General features: G+C 43.7%; 1 long non-coding RNA gene across 6 annotated transcripts in view; it reads left to right on the forward strand.

Moving 5' to 3' along the window:
- The first annotated feature begins 747 nt into the window (after positions 1–747).
- LOC142719274 (uncharacterized) overlaps positions 748–18,265 on the forward strand; it is a 56,734-nt gene continuing 39,216 nt past the window's right edge. For 2 of the 6 annotated variants that reach the window (XR_012872714.1, XR_012872718.1), the window contains exons 1-11: positions 763–829; positions 1,435–1,539; positions 8,792–9,080; positions 10,347–10,406; positions 10,867–10,926; positions 11,761–11,888; positions 12,960–13,026; positions 13,799–13,863; positions 14,463–14,574; positions 15,399–15,465; positions 15,661–15,725. This is a non-coding gene — a long non-coding RNA (uncharacterized LOC142719274). Of the gene's footprint in view, positions 830–1,434; positions 1,540–8,791; positions 9,081–10,346; positions 10,407–10,866; positions 10,927–11,760; positions 11,889–12,959; positions 13,027–13,798; positions 13,864–14,462; positions 14,575–15,398; positions 15,466–15,660; positions 15,726–18,265 lie in introns of all 6 variants that reach the window. The other 4 variants (XR_012872717.1, XR_012872713.1, XR_012872715.1 and 1 more) reach the window with 4 other exon arrangements.

An 18,265-nucleotide genomic window follows, 5' to 3' on the forward strand; every position in this document is an offset into this window, starting at 1 on the left:
CATGTGTTAACGCAATCATGGGCCAAAATATATTAGACTGAAATTTGTAATGGGTATGTCAACCGATACCCGCCCTCCAGTGATTTATCCCGTTTCCAAATCATAGGTAATAGATATATATATCTGAGAGAAAAGATGACACAAGAGACCATGCTTGTATGCTCAAAATCCTTCTCTGATCTTTATTGATCCAAACAAGTATATAAGTATAATGACAGGAAAGGTGTAGGCTTTGGTTTCAGCCAATCATCTACAATATGATAATGACTCTGATTCAGCCAATGAGAATATTTCAATGCATTATAATAATTCTTCACCCTCCAAGCCCCACATGGCCTGAACCTTGTCCCATGGGAAGACACACATTTCAGGCCAAGGCTATTTGATCTGCTCCTTACAAGAGTAATAAAACATTCAATTCAAGAACACATAACATAGAATTGCTTCAGGACATCTGCTGACATTTACTTTTTACTTATTAATCTCAAGATGGCTCCTTCAGGCCAAAAGATGGATTCCAACGATCCAAAATGGATGCCTACCATACAAAATGGAGTCCATGCAAAATGTTATCTTTTAAACATATTCTAATCACTTTCACAGCATGCACATGCGTTCCACGCCTCACATGCACTCCACGGTGGAACGCACGTCCATCTTGGCCGATGCGTTCCAACCTATCACGTACGTCCTCCAAGCAGCATACATAAGACTGGAAGTAACTAGGGATTACTAGCGCCCTGAAGAGCGGTAAGCCGCCATATTCAATTGTAAGCTGCGCTACTACAATCGCTATACTAACACTGATTCAGTCCCCAGTACGGCTCAGGTATGTACAGATCATTTTCTACAAAGGTGCCCACATCCTTTGATGCACCTTGTACTCATGGCTTCCCACTCTTCGAGTTGCATGTATTTTATTCATGTATTTCATTTGTGTAATGCATTCTGGGATCACCACTTATAAGTGTTATAACCTACCTGTTAACTACAACGTAGTGCTGTGCTCTTTACTATGCACCTCTACTCTTGCCAATTTGAGTTCAGCTTAAACTTTACATTTAACTTTACATTGATTCCTTAACCTCTGCATAGATCACCGTGTACAAGGGGCACCCCCACTCATCCACATGGAGCAGGGAATACTGGATGTTGACAAATGTACTAATACTAGCCCTAGCCTATATACACATGTACTATTACTACCATTCCCTTTGATATGGCGACTGTTCCAAAGATGTCTGTAACTGTATCTTCCTATACTCTTGTTTTTAACTTTATTTTCTAATTTTGCAAATATTGACCTAGCTTGTATATACAATGTTATATTCAATGTTATATTCAGTCTATGAATGACATGTCCTGTTATGTGTTATATGGTAATTTTCCAAACTCATATGATATGCTATAAATTACATGTATATGTTTCCTCAGTGCCCGACGAAGGTCTCACGACCGAAACGTTGACGTTGCACGTATATCCTCTGGCATTTACCCTGAGAAATAAATTTAAAAAAAATTTTGTTGAACGCAATCAAGGTGTGCAGAATACATTTCTTGACCTATATCTGGTTTGGGACCCTATTTCGAGCACCCAAAGATACTGGTGCTGTCTGAACACAACCAGACTCTGAATCCAGGCGGTTTTTAGAACTGATATTCCAAGTATTTTTGAAGCTTGTTTTGAGGTGTTTTTAATAAAGGGACATGTCACTTTTTTACAAACCATTTTTTTACGTGGTGTTTTTAATTCAGCAGTGAAGAAACACACCTCATATGAACTACACAGTGTATTTTCCTTATGAAAACAATGGGAAGCAGTTTGCAGGTGTATTTCAAGTTAATTCCGGAGCGCAATACGAGCATTTTAGCTCTGAAATACGCCTGAAGATAAGATTTTGATCATGCCCTTAATGTGTAAGCTGGGAATACTCCTTTAAGACCCATTTACATTTATATTATTGTTACAAATGTTATAAATGCACAAAAAGATCAATGTTAAAACAATAGTAAATAGATTTTGTATCCATAAAAATAGAGGATATCTGTGGTGGCATCTTCATATAAAAATACCTTATGTGCCCGCACAATCACCATGACGTAACTGTAAGTCATGATGGCATAATGTAAGATAATCTGATGTACAGTTATTCCAATGAAGGCTTAAGGGGTTAATGTTATGACTGAACGGTGTATAATCATCAAGGGCATAATAATAGGGGTTGCAAAGGTAAAAGTCTCACTGGGGGCTGGAATATGAGGGGCCAAAAGACGATACTAATATTATAAATGGCACTTAGTCTATCTAAATAGTTGCCTATTGGTCAGTGTCTGTAGCGTCCAGAATAAAAAGAATACGTAATTTCTAAACAAGGTTGTAATAATAGAGACAACCCCTCTAAATGCAGAAGTGACAGTTTTACACAGGGATCCAATTTATATAAGTGACACTATTGATGTAATTGTTCTGCAATATGTCAGCTTCTATGTACAGATAAAACAGATAAAAACAAGGGGACATATACAAAAACACCGAAAAAGGCCATACTTACAAATGGACACAGCCAGGTCAGAAAGGCCAATGAAGGAGAGTGAGCAGGTGCTTTAAATAATAATAGCCACTCCCACTAGTCTTGAGGGGAGTGGTGTGTGGTGCATGGGTTGTGTAGTAAAGAATAATAAATGGTGTATGTGCAAGTGTAATAATATAAGTGAAATATAGGGGGCAGTAATGAGTAAAGTGCCTCAATAAAAATAAATTAATAATGAGGTGCAAGTGTGTGAAACATGGAGAGATAGTGTGTAAGTCATGAGGCACAACGTGTATTGCCATGTAGAAGCCTATTTGTGACGCCTTGATAATTCATAGAGCGGGCTACCCTGCTTCTATGCCAAACAACAACACACCATGCTCTCCCAGCATCAAAGACCCGGCTGTGTCCAAAAGAAGCAAATATAAGTAATAATGAAAAATACCTGGGGTATTAGTGATCAATTTTGGCAAAAAGGACGCAAGCTCGCAATCCACGACAAGGATCCCCAGACTTGCGAGTCCCTAACTCCCTAACTGGAACGAAAAGCTCCTGATGCACAGACAAAACAGATAAAAACAAGGGGACATATATACAAAATATATAAAACAACGAAAAAGGCCATACTTACAAATGGATACAGCCAGGTCAGAAACGCTGATGAAGGGGGGTGAGCAGGTGCTTTAAATAATAATAGCCACTCCCACTAGTCTTGAGGGGAGTGGCGTGTGGTGCATGGGATGTGTAGTAAGAAATAATAAATGAATAGTGTATGTGCAAGTGTAATAATATAAGTGAAATATAGGTGTAAAGGATCTGCCAGGCACAACTTCTGTGTATACGCCCATAGGTAATCAGTCTGCACCTGAGTCTATGCCTCTGAGACTGACTCCATCTTCCACCACTCAGGATGGCAGGCTTAGGAGTGGGAGAGCCTATCGCAGCCTGGCCAGACGGAGCTAGCTCCTGCCCTCTGTCTATTTATACCTGCCTTTCCTGTTCCTCCTTTGCTTGTGATTCTTCTTGTGTGGTTTCCTGGCTCAGCTACAGCTTCTGACTATTTGATCCTGCTCCATACTGACCCTGGCTTACTGGCTACTCTCCTGCTCTGCGTTTGGTACCTCGTTCACTCCTGGTTTGACTCGGCTCGTTCACCATTCTTGTTGCTCACGGTGTTGCCATGGGCAACTGCCCCATTTCCCTTAGCTTTGTGTACCCTTGTCTGTTTGTCTCGTGCACTTACTGAGCGTAGGGACCGCCGCCCAGTTGTACCCCGTCGCCTAGGGCGGGTCGTTGCAAGTAGGCAGGGACAGAGTGGCGGGTAGATTAGGGCTCACTTGTCCGTTTCCCTACCCCCATCATTACATAATCACAAGCCCTATACCTAGTCTACCCTGGTCCCTGACACTACTATGGACCCCCTTGAGACCCTGGCTCAGCAAATGCAGGGTCTCTCCCTACAGGTCCAGGCTATGGCTCAGAGGGTCAACCAGCCAGACGCTACCATGGTAGTGCCCCTCACCTCACCTCTTGAACCCCACCTCAAGTTGCCTGACCGGTTCTCAGGGGACCGGAGGACTTTTCTTTCCTTTCGGGAGAGTTGTAGGCTCTACTTTCGCTGAAAGCCCCACTCCTCAGGTTCTGAGAGCCAGCGGGTGGGTATAATTATGTCCCGGCTCCAGGAAGGGCCCCAAGAGTGGGCCTTCTCCTTGGCTCCTGATGCCCCGGAACTTTCCTCCGTTGATTGTTTCTTTTCTGCTCTCGGACTCATTTATGACGAGACTGACAGGACTGCCTTTGCTGAGAGTGAGCTGGTGACCTTACGTCAGGGTAAGAGACCTGTTGATGAGTATTGTGCTGACTTTAGGAAGTGGTGCGTAGCTTCTCGGTGGAATGACCCTGCCTTAAGGTGCCAGTTTAGGTTGGGCCTGTCGAACGCCCCGAAAGACCTGCTAGTTAGCTATCCCTCTTCTGACTCCCTAGACCAGGTTATGGCTTTAGCGGTACGACTTGACCGACGTATCAGGGAACGACAACTTGAACGTTTTTGTGTTTTCCCCTCTGACTCCCCCATGATGCCTCCCGAGGTCCCGTTGCTTCGCTCTTCCACGGAAGACTCGGAGGTACCTATGCAACTCGGAGCCTCCGTGTCCCCCCGACAACGTAGAGAGTTCCGCAGGAAGAATGGTCTCTGCTCCCTAATGGTAGGATATTTAATCTTTCTTGTCCCGAACGTGAAGCCATGAGAGAGTATATCCAGGAATGCCGGGCCAAGGGTTACATTTGCCCCTCTACTTCCCCGGTAGGTGCTGGCTACTTCTTCGTAGGGAAGAAGGATGGTGGTCTTAGGCCATGCATTGACTACCGTAACTTGAATAAGGTCACTGTAAGGAACCATCCCCTTCCTTTGATTCCTGATCTCTTTAATCAGGTTCAGGGGGCCCAATGGTTCTCTAAGTTTGATCTACGGGGGGCGTATAACCTTATCCGCATCAAAGAGGGGGATGAGTGGAAGACTGCGTTTAACACGCCCGAAGGTCATTTCGAATACCTCGTCATGCCCTTTGGGTTGTGTAATGCTCCCGTGGTCTTCCAGAATTTCATAAATTAGATTTTAAGAGATTACCTGGGGGTGTTTCTTGTAGTGTACCTTGATGACATACTGGTGTTTTCCAAGGACTTGTCCTCCCACATTGAGCATGTCAGGAAGGTGCTCCAGGTCCTTCGGGAAAACAAACTGTTTGCGAAAACCGAAAAATGTGTGTTTGGGGTACAGGAGATACTATATTTGGGACAAATCCTCACTCCTCATGAATTCCGCATGGACCCCGCCAAGGTCCAGGCTGTGGCGGAATGGGTCCAACCTGCCTCCCTGAAGGCGTTAGTGTTTCTTGGGGTTCGCTAATTATTACAGGAGATTTATTGCTAACTTCTCGGTCATCGCTAAGCCTCTTACGGACCTCACTCGCAAAGGTGCTGATCTCCTCCACTGGCCTCCTGAGGCTATCCAGGCTTTTGAGGTCCTTAAGAAGTGCTTTATCTCGGCCCCGGTGCTGGTTCAGCCCAACCAAATGGAGCCATTTATCGTGGAAGTTGACGCATCCGAGGTGGGAGTGGGGGCTGTCTTGTACCAGGGTACCAGGTCCCTCACCCATCTCCGTCCCTGTGCCTACTTCTCCAGGAAGTTTTCGCCCACTGAGAGTAACTATGATATTGGCAGCCGCGAACTATTAGCCATTAAAAGGGCATTTAAAGAGTGGCGCCACTTCCTGGAGGGGGCTAGGCACCAGGTAACGCTCGATGGGTGCTATTTTTTTTATCAGATTCAACTTTTTGGTTACCTATAGGGCTGGGTCTAAAAATATTAAGGCCGATGCTCTGTCGCGTAGCTTCATGGCCAGCCCTCCTTCGGAGGAGGATCCTTCTTGTATTTTAACTCCTGGTATAATCATTTCTTCTATTGATTCTGATTTAGTCTCTGAAATTTCGGCCGATCAAGTTTCAGCTCCCGGGAACCTTCCTGAGGACAAGCTGTTTGTTCCCCTGCAATTCCGGCTAAGGGTACTTAGGGAGAATCATGACTCCGCACTATCGGGTCATCCAGGCGTCCTGGGTACCAAACACCTCATTGCCAGAAACTATTGGTGGCCTGGGTTGCCTAAAGACGTTAAGGCTTACGTCGCCGCTTGTGAGGTTTGTGCTAGGTCCAAGACTCCCAGGTCCCGACCAGCGGGCTTACTACGTTCTTTGCCCATTCCCCAGAGACCTTGGACCCATATCTCCATGGATTTTTTTCACCGATTTGCCTCTATCTCAAGGCAAGTCGGTGGTGTGGGTTGTAGTAGACCGCTTCAGTAAGATGTGCCACTTTGTGCCCCTCAAGAAACTACCCAATGCCAAGACGTTAGCTACCTTATTTGTCAAACACATCCTGCGTCTCCATGGGGCCCCTGTCAATATTGTTTCGGACAGAGGGGTACAATTTGTTTCATTGTTTTGGAGAGCCTTCTGTAAAAAGTTGGAGATTGATCTGTCCTTCTCCTCTGCCTCCATCCTGAAACTAATGGCCAAACGGAGAGGACTAATCAATCTCTAGAACAATATTTAAGGTGTTTTGTCTCTGACTGTCAATATGATTGGGTCTCATTCATTCCCCTCGCCGAATTTTCCCTTAATAACCGGGTCAGTAACTCGTCAGGGGTCTCACCCTTTTTCTGTAATTTTGGGTTTAATCCACGGTTCTCCTCCGTTTCACCTGGTAGTTCCAACAATCCCGAGGTAGAGGTCGTTCATCGGGAACTGTGCACAGTCTGGGCCCAGGTTCAGAAGAACCTAGAGGCGTCCCAGAGCGTACAAAAAACTCAGGCTTATAGAAGACGGTCTGCTAACCCCTTGTTTATGGTCGGGGATCTGGTGTGGTTATCGTCTAGGAACTTGCGCCTTAAGGTCCCGTCCAAGAAGTTTGCTCCCCGGTTTATTGGGCCGTATAAGGTCATTGAAGTCCTCAATCCTGTATTTTTCCGACTGGAGTTGCCCCCATCTTTTCGAATACACGACGTGTTTCATGCCTCCCTCCTTAAACGCTGCTCCCCGTCCTTGGCTCCCTCGAGGAAACCTCCTGTTCCCGTTCTCACCCCTGAGGGGGTGGAATTCGAGGTGGCCAAGATTGTGGACAGCAAGATGGTCCAAGGCTCCCTTCAGTACCTGGTCCATTGGAGAGGATATGGGCCTGAGGAGAGGACTTGGGTACCCGCCCGGGATGTTCACGCTGGGGTATTGGTCAGGAAGTTCCACCTTCGTTTCCTCAATAAACCAGGTCCACTTAGAAAGGGTCCGGTGGCCCCTCATAAAAGGGTGGTACTGTAAAGGATCTGCCAGGCACAACTTCTGTGTATACGCCCATAGGTAATCAGTCTGCACCTGAGTCTATGCCTCTGAGACTGACTCCATCTTCCACCACTCAGGATGGCAGGCTTAGGAGTGGGAGAGCCTATCGCAGCCTGGCCAGACGGAGCTAGCTCCCGCCCTCTGTCTATTTTTTACCTGCCTTTCCTGTTCCTCCTTTGTTTGTGATTCTTCTCGTGTGGTTTCCTGGCTCAGCTACAGCTTCTGACTATTTGATCCTGCTCCATACTGACCCTGGCTTACTGACTACTCTCCTGCTCTGCGTTTGGTACCTCGTTCACTCCTGGTTTGACTCGGCTCGTTCACCACTCTTGTTGCTCACGGTGTTGCCGTGGGCAACTGCCCCATTTCCCTTAGCTTTGTGTACCCTTGTCTGATTGTCTCATGCACTTACTGAGCGTAGGGACCGCCGCCCAGTTGTACCCCGTCGCCTAGGGCGGGTCGTTGCAAGTAGGCAGGGACAGAGTGGCGGGTAGATTAGGGCTCACTTGTCCGTTTCCCTACCCCCATCATTTTAATAGGGGGCAGTAATGAGTAAAGTGCCTCAATAGAAATAAATGAATAATGGGGTGCAAGTGTGTGAAACATTTGTAAGTATGGCCTTTTTCTATGTACAGATGTAGAGATCTTTAACTTGACTTAATGTGTTAAATACACAGTGGCAAGAAACTTACATTTCACTTTTTCACTGGTTTTTAATGGCTTAAGTGTTAAGTTACAACGCCGCAGCAAGTTATCAGAGTCAGGATAAAAGCCCTTTTACACTGACCGATTATCGGACAGACTAACGTTCATAGTACGCTCGTTCCCTATAATTGTGTAAACAGGGCACAGCGATCAGCAGATGAACGCGCAAACGCTCGATCATATGCTGATCGTATCGTTTAAAAAAAGTTAAATATTATCGTTGTCGGCAGCACATCTCTCTGTGTAAACAGGGAGACACACTGCCGACATGATAATAATGTATGGGGACGAGCGTTCAGAGTAACGACTGCTCGTCCCCATACATAGCTCTGTGTGACAGGAGCAAATGAGCACCGATCAACGATGTTGGCTGGTGTAAAAGGCCGTTAAGGATTGCTACATCTGTACATGACTTCACACAAACGAACAAGAAGTTTATCTGCTCACCAGGCCGTGCATGTGTCTAATAAACTCTCGGTGTGCGGATAATAGTTTGGTAACTTTATGGAGCATTAAAAATTAGATAATCCAGAACTGAAACGAAATTAAATCAAATATATCCTTTATAAGTATAACAGTTTATATCCATCTAGTAACAGATTACACGTTTCATACATTACATGTTCATAGTCGTAGCCCCTATAATAACACATGTATCTTTCTTCCAGGTCTATAAAACAGCAGTCCCATGTAACATGCCTATATTCAGTGTATACACAGACAGTCTATCCAGGTAGTAGGAGATAATCGATGATGTAACAGATACTGCAGCCACTTATGATGTCACTGATGATGTCATAGACAGTACTAGTCGTTAGGTTCTATGTGCAGCTGGATTACACTCACTTTGCACTTGATATTTGATCAGTGTATCCTACAGCTCATGACTTTTTTGGCTTTTTCTACCATTTCTGGCAATAACATCTGGACCAGGACTGTGATGACTGTGATTGACAGGTAAGACGCAGCATTTTATCATTTATCAGCTATAATGTCAGTGTTATTAATTATACATGTTACTGAAATATATAGGCTCTAGAAATTCTCATATAAGGCCGGATTCACACTGGACATTACTGCAGCAATTTCTAACCGCACAAACATCTCACCACATATATAATTGTAGAAGGAATTTTGTCGGGGGTTGGGTTATTTTTTTTTAGACAAACAGTTCAAGATCCAGTAACATGTTTCTATTAATGCAAGTAACAACCGAACATGTGGATTTTACATTCAGATTTCAAGGTTTCATATTTCCCCATTAAAGTTACAACTTACTATTTCCTGAAAATTGCAGCTATCAGTAATGTGTGAATGGAAATGTGAATTATTAAGTATTTTCTAAAACAGACATGTCAGGAAAGACGTCAGATCCTCTATCATTTTATATGTATGTTCTGTCCTTTGTATAAAATGGTCTTATTTACCTTTTAAATGGGTTTTCCATGACCTTAATATTGATGGCCTATACTTAGGATAGTCCATCAATATCAGACGTGGATCTTACTCCTGCCACCCCCATAATCAGAGTAAAGGGGCCACACCCCCCTGGTGGTCATCCCCATGTTCTCTTTATTGTTTACCAGGCAAAGCTCCATGCATTTGATAGTGGCTGTGCTAAGTATTGCAGCTTAGAGAGCTGCAGTACCAGGCACAGCCATTACAAAATGTACGGCACTGTGCCTGGTAAGCAGTAAAGGGGCCCCTTCATTCAGCTTTTTGTTTGGGATGTTGGGAGTTGGACTTTCAATGATCTGTTATTGATAGCCTTTTCTTAAAGTCCCGGAAAACCCCTTCAATGTTCATGTCCCACATTTGCCAGATTACAGAGCATATATGAGGAGGTCACAACCACCACCTCCTTCACCAAATAACTCTGCCATGGGGCATACCGCTGAGGTATTTTCTATAGACAATAATATAAGAGGATTAATATAAAGTGCTATAGTAAGAAGAATGATATTATTGTATGTTATTGCACATTTCAGGCTACAGTGAATATAAACTCTGTATGTATATGGTAGTAGATGTATCCTCAAGGCCAGGAAGCTGTAGCATAAGCCTCCATAGGGAGGTTTACATTTGCTTACTCATAGAAGATGTTGCTGTTAGACTTTCACTGAGATGGATCTAATAGATGCTAATAATATACTTATAGACAGATGTAAACTGAATTTGTGGGTATTGACTTTTATATGATATTCTCCCATATTGTCTCAACAGGTCATGGCACAAGACCCAGAGCCACAACTTCCTGGGAAGTGCCTTGAATACAGTGAACAGGTCAGATTTATTTTTTCATTCATATTACTTATTATGTGTATTTCATTGCTTCATTCTGTTTAATTAAACAAACATCTTACTAATAGAATATCTGATTCTGTAAACCGGATAAACCAGCCTGGTTATATTCTATCTATTCTATCTATTCTATCTAATCTATCTAATCTATCTAATCTATGGTCCAGGTCCTCACAAACTTATCCAAAAGATAAAATATTTGAGTATAAAACTGAACCTGCATTTTAAGCTTTATTCATGAACTCATTCAGTGAATATGCGATGGTGAAAGTAGCGACTCCCCATAACTCCCCAACAACAGTTCACACTTTTACATATGGCTGATTCCACTCCTTCATGTGATTTAGGCAGAATGGTAACTTCTAACACTTGGAGGCAGCGATAGTTATCAGAGTCTAAAGGGGAAACCAAGTATCTCACCTTTGTATTTTATTCTCAACAGATCCCTCGATTTGTCCCAGAAGTGCTGCTGCCGGCCCAGTATCCTGAATACAACACTCAGGTATTGATCTATCTTTCCTTTAATTTTCCTTTTCATGAATATTACTCATAAACATCCCAAATTATCTGGTCAGAAAACAGATGGGACTCCTTCATGTCATATAAGCAGATAGATACCTGGCACTTGGAGGCAGTCATAGTTATCACAAATACCCTTAGTCTTTTGACACCAAGGTGTTCACCAAACATAATCCTACTCATGGATACAGAGCTATACATAGAACATAGGGGACACAAACCAAAGATCAAGCAGGACCCTCAATTATGGTGCCCAAATTTAGCTACTGAGGACAGAAGGGCGTGATGTTTGTTTACGTCTCCATTTCCTTCCCATGACCTTTGTGGTGGCCAGTTCCCCACCGCCTTGGTTCCTAACAATGTAGTTTCTCTGGAGAGAGGAGTCCTGCGTAGGTTGTCACCACCTAGCCGCAAAGAGGATAGGACAAACCCGGGCCCATATAAGGTGTATCTCTATGCATGTGCGCCCGTGCTTGACTATTTTCATTAAAAGATAATACAAGGAATTTTCACTCTGATAAGTTGTCACCTACATCAGTATCTGTGACCTGAAAAACTCCTTAAGCCGTGTTCACCCGTTACCATTAATTACATTTTTTTGTGAAAATGAAAGCAAAAACCGTGAATTGACCATGTTTCACTTTGCGTTTTGGCACAAATTATCGCAGTTTTTCTATGCATTTTTATCATACAACAATTATAGGCCATGTCCCTAAAAATTCTGAAACTATCAGCACTGATTGTATAGTATCAGACCATGGCCAATGACAAAAGGAAATAGCAGCACGCAGTTGTCAATTTCTTCTTACATTTCCAGGAGTAATAAAAGAGGAACCGCACAGTGAGGAACTCTATCATGGTCTCAGGTCCAGGTGTAGGCGGGCTGCTCAAAGAATATAGAGAGCGCCCAACTAATGCCCAGCATATAAAGTAGGAGAGTCCAAGGTAAGTCCCGAATATTTCTTGTATCTCTGCACACACGTTGTATCACATATTTACTGGCTGGATGGTTTATAACAATAATGGATATTTTCTCTGGTACTGAAATCCAGGAACCCAGTTTAATTTATCTCACATTGTCCCTCAGAAAACAAGGTTGTTCTGCCTAATATTTCCCCGCTTCAATACAGAGGGTGGTAGATGGAAGAATAGAAAAAAATGCCCCTCACAAAATATAGTGACTTCTTATTACTGACAAGCTACAAACCTGTAATATATTAGAAAAAGACCAAGAACCTGGAAATCCGATGAGGTCAACTATGGATCCAGACTAAGCTGCCACCTAAACTTATTTTTGTCAGCAAACTTGGTGCATGCCCAGTATATTCATTACATGTATCCACATTATATGTGTCCAGAGACACCACAAAAGAAAAAGAGAATCAGAAACTCCACATTTCTCTATAGTTTCCCTTTAAGTTCTGGTTTATTTAGAGATATAACTTTAAGCTCCTGGGCCTTGATGCCAAATCTATATCAGGTCCTGCCAACTATCATATACCATATATAATCTACACTCCCACAGACAGAAGAGACTGGTTTTATGGAAAATGGGCTCCTGGGCAACAAGCAAAGTAGACGCGCACCCACTACGTCATCTTTTTATATTGTTTTTTATTTATTTATCTGGTGGTCTAAAAATGTGAAAGGGTTCAGTGTAAATTCGGTGGTTTAAGGCAGTAAAGGGATTATTTTTACATTACCTGGTGGTCGAGGGCAGTCAAGGGGGTCAAAAGTGCAATCAGGATTCCTCTAGGAGATGGGGGCACTGCAGATTTGCCCAGATTGCGACCCCCTTATGCATGTCATGGACACCAGGGCCTGTGTGTGACTGGTTGCAACCTCTTCACCCCTATAGTTATGTTCCCTGGGTTTACACTAACATTACAAAATGTGTTCAATGTCTGACTCGCCCTGTGATAGAAAATGAAATATGTGAAAGTAAATATATTATTATTAGTTTTAGATATGGGGTTATTTTATGTATATGTATTAAACCCATTATGTATTTTACAGACATTTATAACATCTGAATATGTGGCACCAGTGACAGCCGACATGCTAGAAGATCCACTGTATATATGTAAGTATTTTAGCAAATAGCAACCTATAGAAATTCTATAATGTGATGTCATCCAGAATGTTCCTATAGAGACACATGACAAGACTGTGGGAACAAATTCCCTAATGTTACAGACCTGTCAACCAGGGCCGGCCTTAGGGGTGTGCGACCTGTGCGGTTACACTGGGTGCATTACCTGTCACTACTGAATGGGGCACTGCTGGCATTGATGTCTTGAGCACCCAGGGCCTGCACACCTAATCCCTCAGTTGGTGCAAAAACCTAAGGAAAGGGCACTGCTCAGGATGCGGATACATTCCCTTGATAATGGATTACATTACAGTGTGGCAGACAATATCTGTCTGGCGGTGTTATTTGGGCACTGTATGATTGCATTATTTGAGTACTATATTGTACTCCTTAAAGCTGAATTCACACGCTGCAGATTTCCTGCGCAGCAAAATCCACAAGTGTTACAGATGTATTTTACTGCAACTCTGTATTATTATAGAAATGCTCCATAAAGAAGATATTATGATACTAGAAATATATAAGGGACTTGTTATTTAGGTAATTTCCTAATACACCGTTGGCTTATGGGGGAGCACACAGCGCACACAGAGTGTCTACATTACCAGTACTGCAGTCTGTGCGCCCCCATACAGGTCCGTCCACATGAAATTGCTGTGTACATGAGCCCTAATGTACATTTCCTTCATTGTTGGGTGGTCTATACTGAGCACACGTCAGTCTGTCTGAAGATTTGAAACTACACAATTATCCTTTTTTCCAGAACACCTTAAGATCGGCTACCTGCTGCCAGGGGGACTCTCCGAAGCAATATCTCATCTATACAAGGTGCGTCTATCATTAGTTACTATCTGCAGTATCCATCAATACCCTTCACAGTTAGAATGATACTTTTTTATGCCCTGGGTAGGAATGCCTCTTTTGTATGCCTCCACTGTAAGGAAGCCCCCTTTTGTAAGCCTCCACTAAGTATTTTTATGCCCCCATTAATAGCGCCCCCTTTGTGCCACAAAAATAACAAATGATACTCACCTAATAGACAAAGAACCTGGTCAGACATTCTGCTTCCTATGAAATCAGTGGCCTGGCGCATACGATGTAATTTAGTGACTTAATCGCGCTGGGCCGCTTACGTAATCAGCATACTCCCAGTGCCTCGTAGGCTACAAGCCTGAACTAGGCCATGGCCTACGAAATCATACGGCAGGGCAGGAACACAATGGCTCCATGTGCCGTCACGGTTTGTCCAATTTCAGGGGCATATGGGGCCCCATCACTGTGGGCCAGCCCAAAGCCCTGGGCCCCGGGCAGTCACCCCATTCACACCTTTGGTAATCCGCCACTAGTTGGGGTCAGGTCTCTGCTCTAGATAAAAATGTTTCCTTTGATTGGGATTTGTACTAATACATTGTCCCTCTTACTCCTAGCATTAATTCCTCATAAGAGTCGATGACAACCACACGTCCCAGGAGGGCAAGTCAAAGAATAAGCACATATTGTTCTACATTCAGCCGGATGTATTCAGTAGGAGAGTCCAAGGTCAGTGTATTTTATTTCCTGCATCTCTAAACGATCACACAGGGCGCATTACTGGTCAATACTGAAGGGGGCACCACCACCATAGATACACAGAGCACCCACAGCTTGTACTCCTGATCCAACACTTTGTACTCAAATCTACAAAAACACAAAAAGATGCAATCCCTAGTTGTTATAATTGTTATTTGGGCACTATATGATTAAATTATTTGGGTACAACATGGTACAACATAAGTGGGAGGGGGCCCATAGAAGATACTGCACAGGACATCAATAAACCTAAGGTCGGCCCTGGATGTAACATAATAACTGCAGCAGTAACATGCCGTCCACACTGACATGACCACTGTGGTCTAGTAACCAAAGACAACAGAACCACCAGCGCAGGAGCCACAGGAATATAGAAGATGAGTAGTGACTATTCGTTATTGTTAGCCATATATATACTGAGGTTTGTAGAACTGTCAGAAAAACCCTTTTAGGAATATTTTCTCTGGTATCTAAATCTAGAAACCTAATACCCCATGTTCTACTCTCTCGACTCCAGTCCAAAAGACTCCACAATAGACAAATTAGATGTATTCCATTAAGGATAGGTTTATATAGGAGAATAACTATAAGCTCCTGGTCCCTGATACAAAATCTATACCAGGGTCCTCCAACTATTATGTGCCATTATACTGCTGGTGTTATTTGTGTGGCAGAGGGGCATTGGACTCGCCCTGTGATAGAAAATGAAATGTGTGAAAGTAAATATATTATTATTCATTATAGATATGGGGTTATTTTATGTATGTGCATTAAACCCATTATGTATTTTACAGACATTTATAACATCTGAATATGTGGCACCAGTGACAGCCGACATGCTAGAAGATCCACTGTATATATGTAAGTATTATAGCAAACAACCTATAAAAATTCTATAATCTAATGTCATCCAGAATGTTCCTATAGAGACACATGACAAGACTGTGGGGACAAATACCCCAATGTTGTCAATAGGCTGAACATATATTTGTTGATATGATGAACCATACTAAGCGCACGTCATAATATATTTACAATTTAAACTTTTTGTTCCAGAAATACTTAAGATTGGCTGCCTGCTGCCAGGGGGACTCTCTGAAGCAATATTTCATCTATATGCGGTATGTTTATCATTACTTACTATATACAGTACCCGCTAGTAGTTCTCTGCGCTGAAAAAGTCTTGAACGGGCAAAATGCCCATAAGAAATCACAAGGAGGGCCATGTGGCCCCCACGAAGAGAGGGGTAGTATTGGGGAGTCTTAGATAGTTGGCAGGGATAGGGATAGTGTAGGTAATGTTTTTTTTTTTTTTGTCTAAATGGAGCTGTCCACATGTCTGGGAGTGCCGAGTAGTCTACAGGGAATGGTATTTGGCCTGAAGATAGATGCAAAGGCCATTGGTTGAGGGGATTAGGGGTGGAGTAGCGTAGCGAGATTTAAGGCAGGGGCTCCTTGCCAAGAACATTTGCAACTTATCAAGACCTGGTACAAGCATTCGCAAGCGCTTGGGGAGAAGTAGCGTGAGAGTCAGGATGCCGGCGGCTGCTGCAACTACTTGCAGAGGACACATTGGTGCCTTTGATCTTACAGCGCCATTGGTGAAAGTTCGGTAGCCCTAATTTAGGCCTACTCTTTTAAATCAAAACTGGAGGCGGCCGTACCACTGCAATGCCATAGACAAGGAGTTGAGTAAGTTACATTATCCAGACATTATCTGCAGACATGGGTGACAATGGATGCTGGCAGAATGTTTTTATATTTATAAGACTCAAGCAGAAAGCAGTGGAAGGGGTCAGGATATCGCCACATATAGAGCAGCCACAAGTCATGCAGCAAATGATGAGATACGTCTATGATTAGTTACTATATACAGTACCCGCCGGTCAATCTCTACACTTAGCATCATTCCAGATTAGAGATGAGCGACCTTATGAAAAGTTCGGTTCGGCTGGTTTGCCGAATTTCATGAAAAGGTTTGATTCGGACCGAACTAGTTCTGACCGAACCTGTAATTCAAGAAAGCCCCTAAAAATCGTGTATAACACCGTTTAAAAGCCCTAGAAGCCATGTATATATAACACTTTAGGTCACCCATGAGTGTATCCAAGTAGTTTTGAGCTGTCTTTAAGGCAAAGTTAGTGTCAAAGTTACGCCAACATGTATGGCTATAGGAAAACGGATGGGACACGGTGATAACTAACAGAAATCACTGCACTTGTGCATGCTGTATGCTTAATGCATTGTTAAAACAGGTACAAAAATTAACCATTTTTGGCGGCAGATGCCTGCCAGGGTTCATACATATAAGGTGGTAAAAGAAGAAGCAATGGCTTTTGACAAGCCCTCCAAAAACTTTACCCTTTTTATTGGCAGATGCCTGCCGGGGTTCATCCGTACAGATACATGGATGTAAAAGCAACAAGCAATGGCTTTTCACAAGCCCTCCAAAAATTTACCCTTTTTATTGGCAGATGCCTGCCAGGGTTCATCCATACATGGATGTAATGTAAAAGCAACAAGCAATGGCTTTTGACAAGCCCTCCAAAAATGTACCCTTTTTATTGGCATATGCCTGCCGGGGTTCATCCATACATGGATGTAAAAGCAACAAGCAATGGCTTTTGACTAGCCCTCCAGACCTGCTTGTAGCAGACGGCAGTGGAGGTGTATTGGTGGTAGTAGAGGTAGCCAATGGACAGCAAGGGTGGTAGTAGTAGTAGTAGCAGCAGCACATTAAAAGAGACTGGACAGTCACAGGACAAAGCCCTGTGGTGGGGCAGGCCTGCTTGTAGCAGACGGCACTGGGGGTGGATTGGTGATAGTAGAGGTAGTCAACGGACAGCACGGGTGGTGGTAGTAGTAGTAGTAGTAGTAGCAGCACATTAAAAGACACTGGACAGTCACAGGACAAAGCCCTGTGGTGGGGCAGGCCTGCTTTTAGCAGACGGCACTGGGGGTGGATTGGTGGTAGTAGAAGTAGCCAACGGACAGCAAGGGTGGTGGTAGTAGTAGTAGCAGCACATTAAAAGACACTGGACAGTCACAGGACAAAGCCCTGTGGTGGGGCAGGCCTGCTTGTAGCAGACGGCAGTGGAGGTGTATTGGTGGTAGTAGAGGTAGCCAATGGACAGCAAGGGTGGTGGTAGTAGTAGTAGCAGCACATTAAAAGACACTGGACAGTCACAGGACAAAGCCCTCTGGTGGGGCAGGCCTGCTTGTAGCAGACGGCACTGGGGGTGGATTGGTGGTAGAAGTAGTAGCAGCACCAACAGCGGCACATTAAAAAAAGAGTGGACAGGACAGAATCCCGTAGTAGCAGGCGGCAGTAGCAGGCGGCAGCTGCAGCAGCAATGTCAGATCTAATCAGTGGCATCAGGCACAGGGGTTTTAAAATCCTAACCGATCCACGCTTGATTCATTTTCAGAAACGTGAGATTTTCCAAGCTGTTGGCGGACAATCTTGTTCGCTTAGCGGTGACGAAGCCCCCTGCCGCGCTGAATACCCTCTCTGACGCTACACTGGAGGGTGGACAAGACAGTACACCCATGGCAAACTGGGCCAGTTCTTGCCAATGATCCAATCTGCTGACCCAGAAGTCCATGGGGTCTGGGATCAGGATTTCTGACGGAGAAAGGGCACAGTCCAGGTACGAGTGAA

Source organism: Rhinoderma darwinii, unplaced genomic scaffold (genome assembly GCF_050947455.1).
Source record: "Rhinoderma darwinii isolate aRhiDar2 unplaced genomic scaffold, aRhiDar2.hap1 Scaffold_474, whole genome shotgun sequence".
Classification (NCBI taxonomy): Eukaryota; Metazoa; Chordata; class Amphibia; order Anura; family Rhinodermatidae; genus Rhinoderma; species Rhinoderma darwinii.